This window comes from Micropterus dolomieu, linkage group LG12 (assembly GCF_021292245.1).
Source record: "Micropterus dolomieu isolate WLL.071019.BEF.003 ecotype Adirondacks linkage group LG12, ASM2129224v1, whole genome shotgun sequence".
Classification (NCBI taxonomy): Eukaryota; Metazoa; Chordata; class Actinopteri; order Centrarchiformes; family Centrarchidae; genus Micropterus; species Micropterus dolomieu.
The window spans coordinates 34737260-34756568 of NC_060161.1; the positions used below are offsets into that span (position 1 = coordinate 34737260).

At 39.8% G+C, this 19309-nt stretch overlaps 1 protein-coding gene and 1 long non-coding RNA gene across 2 annotated transcripts in view; both read left to right on the forward strand.

Annotated features, from left to right (window-relative positions):
- Nucleotides 1-19309, forward strand: part of LOC123980885 (zinc finger protein 208-like) — an 808576-nt gene that overhangs the window by 123150 nt on the left and 666117 nt on the right. The window lies entirely within an intron of this gene.
- LOC123980953 lies at nt 2097-10774 on the forward strand. Its single transcript, XR_006827610.1, has 5 exons — nt 2097-2152; nt 7928-8122; nt 8924-8998; nt 10028-10117; nt 10576-10774. It is a non-coding gene; the product is annotated as an uncharacterized LOC123980953 (long non-coding RNA).

Sequence of the window (19309 nt, forward strand, 5' to 3'; positions counted from 1 at the left end):
TCACAGACTGACACTAGAGCAAAGAAAAGTGGGTACAACTGTACAGCAGTGATGAGCAAACAGTGACTCGTGGGCCAAATGTGGCCCTCAAACAACACTGATGAAAGCTGACGTTTCCTCTATTTTTTAACATTTACATGAAATCTTTAGATAGAAAAGTAAAAACAAGGCTCCTGTAAATCTCAATAAATCAGATCTCTAATATGCCAAATAGTGGACGTGCTGACATGAACAAACTATCTCAAATGATCCGTTTTTTCCTGTTTACTGCAGAGAACAAAACCACACAGAGGAAGGAGGAGGGTTCGACTGCAGCGAGGAAAGAAAGTCTTCATCTCACATCACTGTGAGCTACGATGGCACCAACATCTCCTCTGCTCTGTGAGTACAACCTGGACTGTCTACATTTCAGCAATTATGTTTACAGCAGAGTGGCAGAATTATTATTAGTTCAAAAGTTCAGAAAATGTCATCACTTTCCTGTGTTGCTAAGAAAAGAGCAGAGAACGAAAACTTATGTTTAACAGGAAGTGCAAAACTTCACATCATCTTTCATTCAAATGTCACGTTTATTGAATAATGCTGCAGGCAAACCTCAGCGGTGTTAAACGACATTCTCACCTCCTGGCACAAAAAAAAAACATCCTGCCTCAACATGTGTTTTGATGTGCTTACAGTTAAATATCAGTAACAGAGCTTTGGTCATTCCAGGTCTCTCCATTGATCCACTATAAGCTGATATTTGGTGTTTAAAGTAAAAATGCATACATTAATTTCTTGAAAGCAACTGAACTTTGATTTACTGTAAACAGTTACGCTTGAATTTCATTTTAGTAGCAAGTTTCCACCATCAAAACCATTTCATAACTTTTAATCATGAGTTTCAGTCTAAAATAGATTTAAATTAATTAATTGTTAATTGAAATTCTCAAACCAACCATAGTGTAATTTCTCTTTAGTGCTGATGTTGCTGCTGTGCTGCACAACAAACCAAGGTGAGTTCTTATATGACAAGCTGAAAGAGTATTTAACGTTAACACAACATAACACAAAACACACACTAAGAGCTTTTCATCTGTACGCTAAATATGAAGCTAAATGGAAGCTTAGCTTAGCATAAAGACTGGAAACAGGGGGACACAGCTAACATGGTTCTGTGCAAAGGTAATAAAACCTACCAGCCCCTCTAAAACCTTCTGATTAACATGTTCATCTGGTTTGTAATTGGTTCCAAAAACCTAAGTGTACGTAATGGAGTTTCTGCTGCTCAGAGCCAAGAAATAGGCTGATACATTCACACTCCAGAGTGTTATGTTACAGCAATGGTGTTAGAGTATGTTAAGTAGTATTATAGTTGTAGTGTTATAAAACTGTGCACTGATTTGGTATCTGATAAACCTTCAAACTCAAGGATCTGTTGCTCAGACTGGACTCCTGGATTGTGTTTCATCCTCGTACCTGAACCCAAATCAACATACCCGACTAACACAGAAACTTGAATGATGTTTTCTTTGTGACACTGAATTGGTCATTACGTTGTGCTAAAAATACAATAAATCCCCTCCAGCCTCTCTGACTGTGAGTCCCAGCAGCTCTCAGCTGTTTAAAGATCAGTTTGTCTCTCTGAGCTGTGAGGACGATGACAGCTCTGCTGGATGGACGCTGAGGAGGAACACAAGCAAAGAGACCAGGACTCAGTGTGACGACTGGGGAAAATCAGCTGGTTCTTCCTGTAACATCAGTCTGACAGTCCCATTGGACAGTGGAGTTTACTGGTGTGAGTCCAGAGACGGAGCAACCAGTAACACCATCAACATCACTGTCACTGGTAAGATCAGACTGTGGAGTTAGTGTTGATGAAGCTGTGTGTAAATGATGAAATGCTGTAGTTTGTCTCTGTGTTGAGGTGGACCAGTGATCCTGCAGAGTCCTGTCCTCCCTGTGATGGAGGGACATGATGTCACTCTGCACTGTAAAACAGAGACCCCTCCCTCCAACCTCCCAGCTGGTTTCTATAAAGATGGCTCCCTCATCAGGACTGAGCCTACAGGTCACATGACCATCCACCATATTAACAAGTCTGATGAAGGCCTCTACAAGTGTAACATCAGAGGTCGTGGAGAGTCTCCATCCAGCTGGATCTCTGTCACAGGTGAGGAGCACAAAGATCTGTTGCTGTATTTAATGATCAGCAGGTTCTCTGTCTTTTGCACCTCTGACCTCAATCAGCTTCTCTGATCGGTGTTGTTAGATGTGTTTCATTTTGTACCACTATGTCACAGCGCACTGACACAACCTGGAGTACACTTTTATATCACCGCAGAGAGGTGAGAAGCACGTGAGGTCAGAAAAAGAAGATTTTCTTTGTGATGTCTTTTAGCTGGATAATTCTAAGTGTAAATGGACTACGGTATTAAAAAAGTGTATTAAAATAAATATTAAGATTTGGTGAACTGGGTGAAGGATCAGCTAACTAGACTTTGACTTAGACACAAAACAACCAGAAAGAGACAAAAAAAAACAACCGGTAAGAGATGCAAAACAACTACTAACACAAACAAAATATAACAAACATAGAAACATGAAACGACTAGAAATAGATGCAAAACAACTCAATGAGACAAACATAGTTCAATGCTACCTTCCATCATAGTGCGGGAAACTCACCCCTGGTTGTTTTGTGTGTTGTTGTAGTCTGTTTCTGGGGTGCGTTTCCCGTACACGACTGAAGGTAGCATTGAACTATGTTGGTACGATGCATCGTTAAACTAACCAACATCTGTTGTACCTTCTTGGTACCACCGTGGTTCGAACTAACATGTTTCCAGGTGTTTTCGTCTGACTTTCACAGCACGAAACTCACAAAACGTTGTCATATTCTTCCTAAATATGTCAGTTGGGACCGATATTAAGTGACATTGTTACGCTAACTTATTATTTAGGCTTTTCGTATTATAGTCGTACCAGCAATAACAAGAAAATCAACAACAGTATTAATGAAAATCAACAATATAAAACGTCCATCCATCCATCGTCAACCACTTGTCCTGCGTACAAGGTCGCAGGGGGCTGGAGCCAATCCCAGCTGACATCGGGCGAAAGGCAGGGTACACCCTGGACAGGTCGCAGAGACAATATAAATAATAACCTAATCAATTTATTTAGCCTAAATATGGGCTATTGGACAGACACAGGTTCGAATCCCGTGAGTTCTCTATTTATCTTTGTTATAATGGCAATAAAAGCTCTCAGTACATTACAGTACTTTCATGAATGAATTTTATTCTGTCCATTTTTATATTTATGTTTTTAATGAAGACTAGAGAACAACCATCTTCCTCAGCCTGGAAATGTTTACGTGAAATAATATTAAAATATATCTTTACATTCTCTATTTTGTCCTTTAACCTTTGTTCTGGGTGATTAATATTAAATTAGGTTATTGTGAACAGATGGGTAATCTGTGAGAAAAACACCTGCTGTTTGTAGATGATCTACACTAAAGCCGCTTTCCCACTGCAGGGTACCAGCTCCACTCGCCTTTGTTTGGTTTTCCATTGTGGAAAAGTTGCCCCTGTACCTGCTAACAGGTACTATTTAGGCTACTGGGTTTTTGGAGTTTCAGTGGACCCAAAGATTTCTATGGTTCTGAGTACAGACTAGCTAGAGAGAGTAGATTAAGTGAACTTCTCTGTTTATTCTCATGTCAAAATAATTGTAACTCAATTATTTGCTCAACCCCTCAGCCTCTTTTTATTTTCCATTTAACTCTTTTAACCCTGATTTTACACTGCACTGTAACTTTTACTGTCCCTGTTTTAATGTGTATATTTTTTATTTCAATTTCCCGATGTTGCTTTTAAACTTTTTTATATTTCCCTGTTGCTTTTATGTTTTATGTAAAGCACTTTGAATTACCTTGTTGTTGAAATGTGCTATACAAATAAACCTGCCTTGTCTTTCTTTGCGAGTTACAGACAGAGGCCAGCAACAGAAAGTTTTATATTTTACAATTTTCATACGTTATTTCATCACTAAATTCACTTGAGAAATCAGCTGTGTAGATTTAGAATATTGACAGTTTTACGAGAAGTGATGATGGAACAAAAATGTGATAAATATTTTCGGAGTTGAGGAAGTGGCTGCGGGGGGAAGCCTGTGCCAACCGGCCGGCCGGCCGCTCATAGAGCCCTCTGCTCCCGCCGTCACACAGACCGCTGCAGCAACAACGGCAGAGGAAAACACAGCTGGAAGGTTTTCATACCGCTTATCTGTCTTTACATTCTGAGGAAGGTTGAAACGTTTTAACTTAAAAAAGAGAAAGCTGTGTGGGGGTTGTAGCCAATTCTGTGGTCTGGTCTCTGCCAGTGAGGGAAGGCTCCTTTCTGTTCCTTGTTACACAAACTGTGGCTGTACACATTAAAAAAGGTCAGTTTTTTGTTTTCTATGGTTCCAAAGTAGACCTAAAGTGACCTTAGATCATTTAAATTATCTCAACTGGCAGAATTTTTTATTTTTTTTGTCTAATAGAGAGGAATGGATCAAAAAAAATTTCTACTGTATGAGGCTTAATAATGAACTCGAACAAATCTGTTTATTATTTACATTAAAAAGATAAATTACCTTCCCAATGAACTACCTTACGCTGCGCACCACGTGACTGACAGGATGGCTGCACTTCTCCACCATCAGCCACTATCGTGCTCACAGTTTTGAACAAACAGGTTAAGGCCGCGACCAGCGAACATGAAACTAGAATTAGACTATATTATTATATTATATTAGACTGTATTGACTGCTGCTTATTTGTTTAGCATTATTGGCTTTTTGATGCATCCTCCAATTAGTGCAGCGCTACATATGATAATATGCTTGCTACTGTGTGCCGGCGGCCATCAGTGCGTAAAATAATAACACTTAAATATTATACCTATCATAAAGGGTGAAATTGCATCTCTCCTTGAGAAATAGCCTTTGGTGGCATTTTTCACGCTATTGAAACTCAAACTTTGTTGCAATATCGCAGACATCAGGGGCAAGTAGTGGACTGCTGTGTGTGTGTGGGCATGAGATGAGGCTCCACACTGCTGCCACACTGACCACTGGTTGCAGTTGGTTATATCTACTGTAATACATCTTTATCTTAATTCTTTGTTAAAATATTATGGATTATGCCTATTCTTATTGTTGCACTATATATTGCAGTTTGTGTGGTTATACCTACAGTAATAGCCTACATCTATCTATCTTTAGTCCTTGCCTTATAACAAGGCCTGTGATATCACCTGTGAATGAAAGTGTGGTGACTCATGATGACTACTTGTTGGCTGAATCCAAGCTAGACTGATTTTAACAATAAGAATATAGTTAATCAAAAATTAGTATGCTATATTTAACAAAGTATTATGATCTAGATATATTTGTTACTGTAGATAGGCTATAACCACACAAACCGCAATATATAGTGCAACAATAAGAGTAGGCATAATCTATAACATAGTATATTTAACAAAGAATTATGATAAAGATGTATTGCAACCAGTGGTCTGTGTGGCAGCGACCCAGGACTGTGGAGCCTCGTCTCATGCCCTCTCTCGCCTGGCTCCAAATTAAAAGATTAAGTCTGGTTCACCATGTCTTCTTCATACTTTGGTGTTTTTGAATTAAATAACGGCAACCATGCAAATAAAATACTATCTATTCATTTCCAGGCCATTAGAGGTGTTTATAAAAGTATGATAACTTGTTGAACCTTTTCTCATTATTTGTTTAATCATAGGGCTGAAGTTCAGGTTATTGCAGAGTTTTTCATTCTTATCACACCCAGGTGTGTAACTGGGTTCTTCACAGGGATATCTTTAACTTCTGATAGTTCACATTCCTTAAGTGGTAGCCTAATGAACAGATTTGTTCAAGTTCATTCTTAAGCCTGATACTGTAGAAAATTCCTCAACACATCTAATTTCTTTGATCCATTCCTCTCTATTAGACAAAGAAAATGTATCATCTGCCAGTTGAGATTATTTAAATGACCTAAGGTCACTTTAGGTCTACTTTGGAACCATAGACTGTATAAAACCTTGAAACTGACCTTTTTTAATGTGTACAGCCACAGTTTGTGTAACAAGTAACAGAAGGATTCATCCCTCAGAGACTGTGGTAGCGACCAGTGGTCTGTGTGGCAGAGACCAGACCACAGAATGGGCTACAAGCCCTGCTGGGACAGCTGTGAGTGGGTCGCATTGAACCAGCTACATTGAGGGGTACTATCTCTGGGCACAATCTGCAATGGAAAATGGAGCGAGGCCAAGTCGAGGCGAGCTGGTACTGGAAATGGAAAAACGCCATTAGATAGGCTACTTAGTACTGAAATAATGCAACCGTACCCATGACCCGACAAATAGCTACATTTAAAAGTAGGCTACTTTTACAACTACATTAAAAAAAACTTCACCTTAAATATTTTTGTACAGTAGGATTAACATCTAACATCCCCTGCTCAAAACACATTACATCCACCTCCTAACACCGTGAGCTAAGGGTGCTTTCACGCCTGCCTCATTTAGTTGGGTTGAATCGCACTAGAGTTCGTTTTCCCCCTTGGTGCGGTTCATTTGGACAGGTGTGAATGCAGCATTCACACTCGGGTGCGCACCAAAAAAGGACCAAGCAAGCGTACCGAGACCACCTCTTCAAGCAGGTCTCGGTACGTTTTTCAAACGAACTCTGGTGCGGTTCACTTGTGGTGTGAAAGCAAACGAACCAACTCAGAGATGTGAACATTACTAAACCACCAATAAATCTATCTACTGACCGCAAAAAGATCTTGATCTGTATAAGCCATGCTGTCTTTATGAAAATCATTTGGTAATGTATAGGCATACTTGTCGGCGCAGGTATTTTACTTGATTAATAGGTGAAAATCTATTAAAAACAGGCTAACTGTAGGCTAATAAGCCATGAATTATTCCTGTACTACATGTCCTGTTTTTACGTTATTATTCACATTAGGCATGAGGTCAGTCTGCGGTCTAACATTAGGCTACCGTTCATGCTAATAATAAATTATTACAGAGCAGAAGCATTAAAGTGCTGCACAAACTTCTCTCAGTCAGAGTTTGATTTCCCCACGTGGGTCCTGATGATGCAGGATGACAATCGCCAACGCTGTCCAATCAACAAGTTACCTGTAAGTCTGTGTAACTTCATGGTTACTTCTCTTGGTTCGTTTGTAAAACTGCAGTGTGAAAATGAACCGGACCAGAACTAAAATGCAACAGTGTATAATTTTTTTCACTTGGTCCAAATGAACCGAACTGCAGGTGTGAAAGCACCCTAAGCTTCTAACCACAGGTCAGGAGCTGTAGTACGAACTATAGGCTACGACTTAACGAACTATGGTTTCAGGGAACACCTGCGTGGGTTAACGATGGTTCGTACCATGTAATTTACCAACTTAGTTACCTCCGTAGTTCGAACTAGGGTTTCCGGAAACAGTGGCGTCGCAACTGCAAAGTTCTAACCAAGGAAGTTGCTACCGTAGTTAGCAACGACGCTTTTGGGAAACGCACCCCAGAAATAGATGTAAATTAACTACAAAGACAAACAAAACAACTACAAAGACAAACAAAACAACTACAAACAGAAACGAAATTAGTAGAAAGAAACAAAATGACACAAAACAACTAAAAACAGAAACAAAATAAACAAAATGACACAAAACAACTAAAAACAGAAACAAAATTAGTAGAAAGAAACAAAATGACACAAAACAACTACAAAACAAAATGACTACATAGAAACAAAGAAAACAGAAATAGGCACAAAATGACCAAAGACATGCGAATCAACTACAGAAGAGTCCAAAAGAGACTTGAAATGACCAGAAATGCCTCCAATGATTTCCACTCATTTTCATTTACTTTAGAGAAACCCACCATCAGACCTCCTCGATCATCTTCCACTGCAGGCGTCTTCTCCTCCTCTTCCTCTCCTCCTCTCTCCTCCCCTCCTCCTCACTTACTGCTGCCGTCTGTCCTGTCCGTCTGTGGTCTGGTGCTACTGGTGCTACTGGTTGTACTGGTGCTACTGGTGAGACGATGTGTCGGCAGGAAACCTGAAGGTGAGACACAGATTCCTCTCACACATTTCACATGTGAGTTTAGAATAAATTAAATATTATTTAAATGGTGTTTTACAGCCATGTCGTTGTCTCTTAGTTGTCCTCTCTTTGTCAGGACAGATTTGACCTATGACCTTGACAGTGAAAACATTTTTGCATCATCTATGGCCTCTTGGGGGGTTAAATATGGGATTCTAGGAGGATTTAAGATTAGATTTTGTCAGTTAGGGTCTTTAGACACCCACCTTTCTGTTGCAGTTTACCTTAACAACAATATCTTCTTTAGTCCATGAAGTTTTGGTGTTTATGTAGTTTTGTTTGCTGGTTTGATCAGAAGGTGTCTACCTGTGTGACTGTAGGTGTGTTATGTGTCCTGTGGTGAAAGTGTTGGTATGTCAATAAAAGCTGTATGGCCGTCCAGTTTCCTGTTTTCTTTAATTCAGTTTGTTCTGGTACATTTTTACCGCAAGAGTGACAGAAAGCTTAAAATAGAGAAAAAAACCGAGGTGTTGCTGCTTTACTTCAGCTCTCATTCTCTACGCTATATATCCTGCAATGCAGACACACTTATATTAAATTACATCAGTTTCAAACACTGTTTCTGTCTACTCTACACAGAGTGTACATCCTCCCTTCATTTGTTTTTTAAACATAACACATTTTAGACACTTTCCCCACAATGGATTTTAATATTATTGATATTGAACTACCTATGCACTAACAGTACTTGTAGCAGTAGTACTCGTCTGGTGTCAGCTGTGACGTAATGTTATTTGTATAGTAAAGTATTTTGTTTTTCAGAGAGCGAACCAGCTCCAGTTTACTCAGCAGTGAGAAGAAGAGAAGACGTCAGTCATGAAGCAAACAGGACGAGAGGTACAGCTGCTCCTCTTTAACAGGGCAGTCATCAGTGTTTCTAATGACTCGTAGCTCTGAGGATGAAATATCTCAGCAGCTGGAGGGATTGTGATGATGTGTCCCCTCCTCAGGATGAACTGTAATAACTCTGGTGATCCTCTGACTTTTAATCCAGCTGCACTAATGTTAGTGCGCGATCACTAAGACGGTGAACATGAAACACTGTACCTGCTCAACATGTTAGTGTGGTCATTGTGTATGTTAGCATTTAGCTCAGAGTACCGCTGTGCAGACTGTTGAGGGGCCATATGCACAATCATAAATACAGTTTGTCTGTCCCGTTTTAAAGCTGGGTGTCCCGAGTCCTGACAGATATCTTTAAAACACTGAATTGTCCGAATTTTCAACATTGACTAACAAATTGGCCCAATTTCAACACAACTTTAATAAATTATAATATCATTCTTGTTTTTAGTGCTTACTCAGATGTTTAAATTGGAGCATTGAGCAGCTAAAGAGCCAGATCGTTCCCTCAGCAGCTGGTGGAGACAAAAAAACAGAGCCAACAGAGAATATTAGTGAATGATGTTGTGTTTGTTTCAGTAATATTATTCAGACAGTAGGTTGTTACTGTAAGCAGTACAGTAAGGTAGTTAAATGGTATTATTAATGTAATGCCACCTGAGCCTTTATATACTAGTTAAGTTTTAATTTGACTCTTTACTCACTTTAACGTTGCTCAGTAAACAGTGTTGTTGCGTAAACACTGTTTGAGAATAAAATGAAATGTTTCCAGTGGTTTTAAAACAAGCAAGCAGCTCCGTGTTCGTCCAGTTTACAGCTTCATAAATAACCTCCAGCTGAATCAGCCCTCTTTCATCAGTTTCACTTATTTATTGAATATTATTATAGAATAATAAAGATAATGAGATTATTTTAAATGCAGTAGTTTTGATATTCTGAGTATTCATTAGTTTTCATATTATTGCAGTAGATACACTTGCAGTACTGTCACAGTCATTGTATGAATATTATTTTCTTTTCCAGAGAGTGATCCACCTGCAATTTATGCAGCAGTGAAAAAAACTAATGACGTCAGTTATGGACAAATATCCATCAGAGGGAGCAGGACGAGAGGTAAAGCTGCTCCTCGATGATACTGACTGAGCTGCAGGAGATTCATGTGTGTGTTACAATGTTTAAACCTTCAGATGGTCTGTGTGCTCACTACAGAACAACATATTTGGATCATCACATCATATGGATCAGTATCGGAGTCCACGGCTTTCTGCCTACAATCCCACAATGCAATGCGTCACATTTTATAGATGAAAATGATTTTGCTGACTGCCAGCTGTCAGAGATGATGCAACATGCTGATGATAAGTTTAGTGTCTGAAATCTGAATTTCTGCTCACTGATAAATAAATTGCTGCGTTTATTACAGGGAGCGGTGAGTTCAGACAAAGCTTTGGACAAACAACACGGTATTCTTTAAACAGTGACGAGAACTTGTGATTGGACGATGAGGTCTGACCAAAAACTTTTAATAAACGTAATCTTTAGTAACGTTTGAATTGTTTGTTTGTGTTCAGAGTTTCCAGCAGAGCCAGAGGCCATCTACTCTTCACTGAGGCCGAGCTTCACACCTTCAAACCAGTCCAACCACTGACGTCCAGCTGCTGGTTTACTGCTCACTAACTGGTCCTCAGACCTCTGCATGTACATGATTTATTTAATGATATGTTGTGTGTGTCTACAGTCCTGCAGCTGCACACAGACAACTTGTTTTAAATGTTGGAGCTGCTGAAAAGACTTATTTATTTTGAAACAAGCTGTTAATTGTTTAAAATGTGCAACATACTCGTTTACATGTCGGAAACATTAAATATAAATGATTATGGTTTACGGAGAAATGCTGCAGTAGCTTCCAGTTTGTTCTGTCGGTCAGCTGACTGACAACGTCAACATTTAGTCATGTGATATGTGTGAAAGCTCCACACATGCAGTCAGACAGCCAGCAGGGGGCAGCACAGGAGCTTCACAGGAGAACAGAGCTGCGTCAGCAACAAAGACACAAAGTGAGCGTCCTGCAGATTTTACATGTGACAAACTGTTTCACTGCATCTGTCTGCACGTAAACAAGAAACTTCAGATCAGCTCCTGCAGGTTATTTTATCTAAAAACATCTCACAGTCACTTTGAGGTTCTTCTGGGAAAAGACTCATAAAGATGGCGACAGATGTTATAAAACGACAGCAGACACGCCTTCATGCAGTCCACATAATAACGTCTCCAGTGTGAGAGCTGATTTCTGCTGCTTCAAATCTAAAGCTTCAGTCCAAACGGTCACAGTGAGAGGAGACAGAAGGAGACAACTGCAGGCTTTTAATTTGAAGGAATTAGAAATGAGGAGTTAGTCAGTATGAAGACTGCAGCTAAAATTAACAAACTGAACAAAGAGGTCAAAATAAACAGAACTATTATAAAGAGGTGAAAAAAGCAGTATATAGTGTGTATTTGAGCAACAGTGAACAACAAGTCAACTGTAAAACATTAACAAGAATAAAACAGTGTGGGAGTGCCGAGTGCAAAGATTGCCAGAGAGAAAACAACATGCTGTAAAGATGGAGGGTGGAGGACACGAGGCGGCTGCTCCTCTGTTGCAACAAAACACTTCCTGCTTTATTATTCTTCATTTCTCAGTTTTTTCAGCTTAAATTAGCTTCAAACTGCAGAAAAACGTCCAGTGAAGGCCTCTGAATCCAAGCTTTCTGTTTTGTTTTCTTAGATTCACTCCAGAGCAAAAATGAAACCTCTTTGTACAGACTTGGCTCACAGCCAGCGTGGATTCTTCAGCAGAAAACTAAGCCTAGAAACAGTCTCATGTTTCCTTCTTAAAGTGAAAGAATCAGTCAGAGTTTGAAGCTCCTGATCAGCTCTGAGTTCAACAGCAGCTGAAACACTTTGCCTCCATATTTGGGATTCAAATCATTCTTTAGCACAAAGTCACACGAGAAATACTGCAGACTGTATCACGAGGGAGGACACGAGTTTATCCTGCTGCTGCTCACAGACACAAAGTTAAACTGAGAAAAACCTGCTTTTAATTAAAAGCTTCTTATGTGGCCTCTGACCTGAATTATTACTGTGACTCAGAGCTGCTCGTCTGTTTGTTCTTCCCCTGAGCAGATTCTTTGTTTTATCAGCAGGAACAGAAAACAATGTGGTGTTGACTTTCAAACTGACGGCAAGCCAGATAAAACTGGTCAGGTCACATTTAGATGACGGGCAGTTATGTGATCAACATGTTTTCAACAGACAGATGTCATGTTTAATATTTAATAAATGTGTGTTTTCTGCATTAATCATCAGTCTCATCAGGAACCAGCCTGTCATGTGTTAACATCACATTCAGGTCACAGCGCTCAGCTTTAAGAGAAACAAACACATAATCATCTATAATATTTTAAATTATTTTAAAAAACTTTCCACAGACATTTTTAAAAACTTCAGCAGATGTGAGGAGACACTTAAACTGAAACTTTCTGTAACAAAGAGTTTCAGGCTGAGAGCAGCTTCCTCTCTCTTTTTTTTACAGCATTTGTTAACTTCCTCTGATCTGGTTCTGTGGCGTCTCTGAGGCAACCAGGAAACACGTGGCAGAAGAAGTATGTGCAAATCTATTTCCCCACCAAACCTTATTTACACATTAAACATGACTGAAAGATATGAACACGACTCTGAGGGAAAACCAGTCAGCTGCACAAGGTGACATTTCACACAAGGTGTTTCAATAATAAATAAATGATGAGTTAAGGTTTCTAGAATCAGAGCGATGGTTCACTCCAACAGTCACACACAGTGGGGTGTAACTGTTTGTAGTTACACTCACAGAGAAAGAAGCCTTCATTAAGGTGGAATCATAGATTTACAGATGTATTAAAAAGGGTGTATAAATATAGCCTACAGCAGGGAAATTACTTGGTTCTCTCTGGTGGTAAACCAGAAGTTTTTGTAACAATGGTTTCAGAAACATAAGCCGTTCAATAAAAACCTGATAAAAACAGAGAGATGAGATCTGATGGCTCTAAATGTCTGTCTGGGCCTGTCCCTGTAATCGAGGACAACTTGGAGGGACTTTTGCCATTTTTCCATTACCAGTAGGCTACCAGCTCAACTCTACTCGACTCCACTCGGTTTGGCCGTGCACCGTTTTCCATTGCAGATGGCGCTGGTTGTCATAACGACGCCACACACAACTGCCGCGACATAATGTTCAATGCGACCCACGCAAACAGCTGTCTCTTGATTTAAGTTTAAACGTTTCAGTATTACTCAGAATGTAAAGACAGATAAGCGGTATGAAAACCTTCCAGCTGTGTTTTCCTCTGCCGTTGTTGCTGCAGCGGTCTGTGTGACGGCGGGAGCAGAGGGCTCTGTGAGCGGCCGGCCTCACACGCTCCTCCCGCCGGTTGGCACTAGGGCTGAAACAATTAATCGATTAAAACGATTAAATCAATTAAATCGATTACTGCAAATTCTTTGCATCGATGTTTCGCTTAATCCATATAACCATACAAATATACTGTTTCACACACGGACATTTATAACTGCACATCGCGCTGACGCTGTGAACACGACGTGATTATGATTCTGCTGTTTGCAAAGCGGAGGAAGAGAGAAAACAGCGAGGGACGAAGAAGAAAGTGTCCAAAGTATGGGATTATTTCAAGCTAAAAGAAAACAACAACTCTGTAATGTTACAGTCCGTCCACCGTTAAACAAAACTTATGAAAAAAAGCACCTGGAAGCAGGTACAGGTGCAACTTTTCATCAATAGAAAACCAAACAAAGGCGAGTAGAGTGCAGTGGAAAAGGGGCTTTAATTATAGGCTGTTTGGCAAGTGATTCATCATCAGTAGTAGACTCTTTAGAAAATGGATCACACAATGTAAGAATTAAAACCAATTAAAGACAGAAACAATTAAATTGAATTTAACAAACTACACAGCTGAGGGGTCTCTTCTATTAATTTAACACATCAATAATGTTCAGTAGGTTTTTGTTGTTGTTTTTTTTCTTATACTTCTTTTATAAAAACCATGAGGGTGTGTCTTAATACATTTACATCTGTGGATCCATTTTGAAACTGACTATCAGAGAGTGAACATTCAAGCTGCTCAATATGGAGGGTGGAGGAAACGAGGCGGCGTGAAGTCTGGAAGAGAAATGAAACTAAACTATGATCCGCATCATGTTTCCCTCTTAAAGTGAACCAGTCAGCCAGAGTTTGAAGCTCCTGATCTGCTCTCAGTTCAACAGCGGCTGAAACACTTTGCCTCCACATTTGGGATTCAAATCAGTCTTTATCACGAAGTCACACGAGAAATACTGCAGACTGTATCATGAGGGAGGAGACGAGTTTATCCTGCCGCTGCTCACAGGGAGACAGAGAGTTAACGAGATGAATGATTCACTGTGAAATGCTAAAATGTGGTTCCTTATTTGGAGTCTAAACTGAATTAGTGTGACCGTGACTCAGATCTGCGTTTTCCCCTGATAATTCCTCTGTAGTTTCAACAATGTTGTTTCAAACTTACATCATGTCCCTGAAAGCACCACTGAGCTGTATAGTGATACACTGTGGCAAAGAGTCGTTTCTTCAGTGTTGTCACATGAAAATGTATCAAATATTTACTAAAATGTGAGGGGTGATCTCGCTGTTGTGAGAAACTGTGTTGTTAGAAAACCAGCAGCTGAACTCTAATGTTAAATTAAACTGAAGAGACTGAGCTCTGTGAGAGGAACAGAAACCTCCATGTTAACAGCTGCAGTCAGACTATTCATTCTGTTTTCTGGAAATTCATCACAGCAGAACATTTGAGTCTGATGTGTTGCTGCAGGGGGAAAAAACTACTAGGGACTTTTGTCATGTGAATCACCATCGTGTCCACGACCACAAATACAAAGCAGACAGCCAAAGCTATTCAAAGTGATTCTGCCCACAGCAGCAGATGAGATCATGTTTCAGTAAGTGAAGTGTTGAGTTCAGCTCAGTCTGACAGAAACAGAAGATCTAAACTCTCAACTTGGTGTTTGATATAAAACTTCAGATATAAATGAATAAAAGAGCAGCAGTCTGTTCTCATGTTAGTTTCTACCCAGCAGCAGTGAAGACGAGGAACTGAACCCACATCCTGATTCAGACTGAGACGTGGGGGATGGGGAAGTTACAATGAGCTCAGTGCTGCTTCATAACAAACTACTCCCTCTGAAAGTCCCGCCATTTTGCAACAAAGACACAAAGTGAGCGTCCTGCAGAGTTTACACGTGACAAACTGTTTCACTGCATCTGTCCGTCTGGACGTAAACAAGAAACTTCAGATCAGCTCCTGCAGGTTATTTTATCAAAAAACATCTCACAGTTACATTCAGGTTCTTCTGGGAAAAGACTCACAAAATGGCAACAGATATAAATAACTGTAAGAGCAGTAGTCGGTTTATGTTTGTTAGTTTCTACCGACCAATAGTAAAGCAGGAGGACTGAACACACATCCTGATTCAGACTAAAAATGAGCTCAGAGCTGCCTCATACCACAGTCCGCCCTTTTAGGGTCAGGCCCAGACAGGCATTTAGAGCCATCTCTTTTTACTTTCCTTTCTCAGCTACAGAGTTACAGTTAAAGGAAGTTGATGATCCTGTTTTTATTAGGTTTTAGTGACTCTGCTCTAGAAGCAGGACACTGTTCAAAAGTCAACAAATAACTGATCTGTTTTTCTATTGATATGAAGAGAGAAGTCAGACTGTGAGCTTCCTGTTTTTAAAAAATGCTCTGGAGAGCTTCCTGAGGACATAAAACAGGCGGTTGCCTGGAAGCTTGGGCGTGTTTAGTTTCCAGCTCAGATCAGTAAAATGTTTGCCAGGACATGTCTTAAAGAAAACGTGTCTGAGGAGATAATGTATGACTCATGGGTGTTAATTTCAGGCTTGTGTTTCTGTTGGCTGAACATTGACAATGAGACGTGTAACAACAGGTTCAACAGCTCAGACTCTGGTAAACAATATTTAGATTCACTTCTACAGAAAAGGAACTCACTGTGAGCCTGAAACCTATTAACCTTTAATTTAGCATTAGCTAAGTTTGCTACATTAGCTTCATAAGAGTTAATTAGCTACATTACATGGCCACATGTGTAGCTAACTAGCGAACTATGTTAGTGTTAAAGGCATCGACTGCCGCTAAAAGCACCTTACCCTAACCTTCACAGGGGTGTGTGAACATTACATCTGCGCACAGGGTTAACCTCCAGAGTTCAGCTGTTCTCTGGTTTATTCGAAGATTATTAATTATGACTGTGTTGAAATTGCATCAAGTCTATTGCTGATCCAACCATGGAGGTAAGTGCTGCCATGTGGCCTGACGTAGCTGTGTCACACTCAGAGATGCAAAGAACATGGTCTTCCGTAAACGTTGTGAGACCAGCAAAAAGCTTTCAACCGCAAACTATTTTGTATCGAAGCATCTGCTAAAGCAAAAATAGCCTGTAGAGAGAAACTCCGGCAGCTAACTTTACTGTTAGTGAAGCATCCACTCAGCAGGAGAGAGAGGCGTTAATAAAGAGATTGTAGTTTTTTTTTAAAGAATTGAATACTTCTCTTATAAATCCATGTGCAAAACAGTAACGTTAGTTCAAAAGTCGAGACACTTGCTTACATTTTTTTTTATCTCAGACAGTATCATTAAAAAACGTTATATGCTTCGTAAAAATCATCCTCATTGATGCTGTTATGAAAATGGATGGACCTGCTTTGTTTTTTATTATTTTTTAATAGCCAATATGATGCAGCATCCTCTGGTCTAAGAGGGATTTACATTTATTCATTTTAGCTGACGCTTTTATCCAAAGCGAACTACAGTTGCTATACATGTCAGAGGTCACTCGCCTCTGGAGCAACGAGGGGTTAAGTGTCTTGCTCAGGGACACATTGGTGGATGTGTCACAGTGGGGGATTTAACCTGGGTCTCACACACCAAAGGCATGTCTCTTATCTTCTAAAATACGCTGCTGAACAGGTGACCCTACGCAGGAGTATAAATCAAGCTTAAGAAGGTGATTCAGGGGGGATGGGACTCACACCCAGGAGACTGGTGTGTGAAACAAAAACATTGATTGTGTTTATTTAAGTTACGTAAGTTTTGTTTGTTATGTTGAACCTACATAAGTCAAGTCACGTAAGGAACACAATAAAAAGGGCGGGTACCCAGGGTGGTAAAAAGTGGTGCCAAGTGGTCCAAGCGTCCATATGTGATGAGTTGGGAGAGAGTCTGTGTTGAGAGATCAGCTCAGAGCCCAGATCTGATCCTCCATCTGAATCTCTCTCTGTCGCTCCTCTCACTTCTCTGCAGTCTTGAGGGGAAACTATCTGATAAATGAGGAGCAACAGACCTGATCACAGAACTAAATATGTCCTGAAAACAACACGGACCAAAACCATAAAGAACACAGCTCAAGTTTCCATTTAAAACTATTTATTTTGTTCCAGACTGAAGAGGTAAAAATATCAGAACCAGACAGGAGAGTTTTTCTGAAGAGACTTTTGTTTCATTTTTCTTTCAGTTACTCATTAAAGTCCTGTTATTAATACATAAAAAAATACTTCTACATACTGCTGACCAATGAGCACACACACACGATTACTGTTTTATTTATTTTATTTTAATATTTTTAATTTTATTCAATTTATTAATTTGAAAAGAATAGTTCTTTTGTATTATCTTTTAAGCTTTGGCAATATTGTTGTTTGACATTCATGCCAATAAAGCAAATTTGAATCAAATTGAATATCAGTCAGCTGTTACTGAACTTGTTTTTATTCAGAAATGTGTTTAAATTCCATACCTCATTTTATCTAACATTTTTTTATAATTCACATTATTTCATAACCATGTCTTTCTGTATATATCATTTAATTCCATTTTATTTCTTAATCAGTAAACTCTGTACAGACAGACTTACTGAGTTATATCAAGTGCTTTGACCACAGGTGTAGTCTTTTTCATTTGTTTTGCAAAATATATACATACACATGTACATAAAAACAGTTAAAACAGTAAAAAGTATTGTTTTGTGCAAGTTATTCATTCAGAAATGTTTATCTAGTCCCTACCTCATTTTATTTAACACATCACGCGTGCTTTTTGCATTATTCATGTTATTTGATGACTTCATGTCCGTCTGTACAGATCATGTAACTCTACTTTGTAGATAGAAAGGCTACATTATTTTAATATCATTAGCTTAAAACATCTAAATATATTCAGACACCACAGGTTTTGTATAAGGCACCATCAAATTACAAAGGAAAACATAATATAATATTCAACGAAGGTTAAAATCAAGGGCAACTGGACTTGGTTGAAGATACTGGAAGATTCCCACCACCCGATGGAGCACAAGCTAGGGGTCATGAGAACACTGCACCACAGAGCAGAAAACATATCAACAAGCGCCCAAGCCAGAGAGAAGGAACAGAACCACCTGAAGGGGGAACTTCCAGCCTGTGGAGACCCTAAATGGACCTTTGTGAAAACAGCCACAAAATCCAAGAAGAACAAAACTACAGAGGAGGAAAAGAAGGTCAAACGCAACAACATTGTGATTCCATATGTGTCTGGAGTATCAGAGAAACTCAGGAGGATTTTCAACAAACATAACATCCCTATGTTTTTTAAACCCAAGAACACACTAAGACAGATGCTGGTACACCCCAAAGACCGCACACCCAAACACAAGAAAAGCAATCTAGTGTATGCGGTCCAATGCAGTGAGGAATGCACAGACCTGTATATTGGGGAGACTAAACAACCACTACACAAACGCATGGCTCAACACAGAAGGGCCAACTCCTCAGGTCAAGACTCTGCAGTCTACTTACATCTGAAGGACAGAGGACACTCGTTTGAGGACCACCAGGTGCACATTTTAGACAGAGAATATGGATGGTTTGAAAGAGGTGTCAAGGAAGCATCTACACCAGGGTCGAGAAGCCGTCATTGAACAGGGGAGGGGGTCTACGCCACCACTTATCCCCCACTTACAATGCTGTCCTTTCATCACTTCCCAGGAAACTCAACAAACGTAACCTATTGGCCTCAGGTGAAGATACCAACGATGGTCGTTCAGTCTTGGCCACAGGTAGTCTTAACGACTGTAACGACTGTCGTCACAGCAACAAGGAACACTAACGAACCAGCGGTATCGATGACCCGGGATAACGACCCCACTGAGGTTAAATAGCTGAGTTTCCCTGCCAGTCAGTCAGAA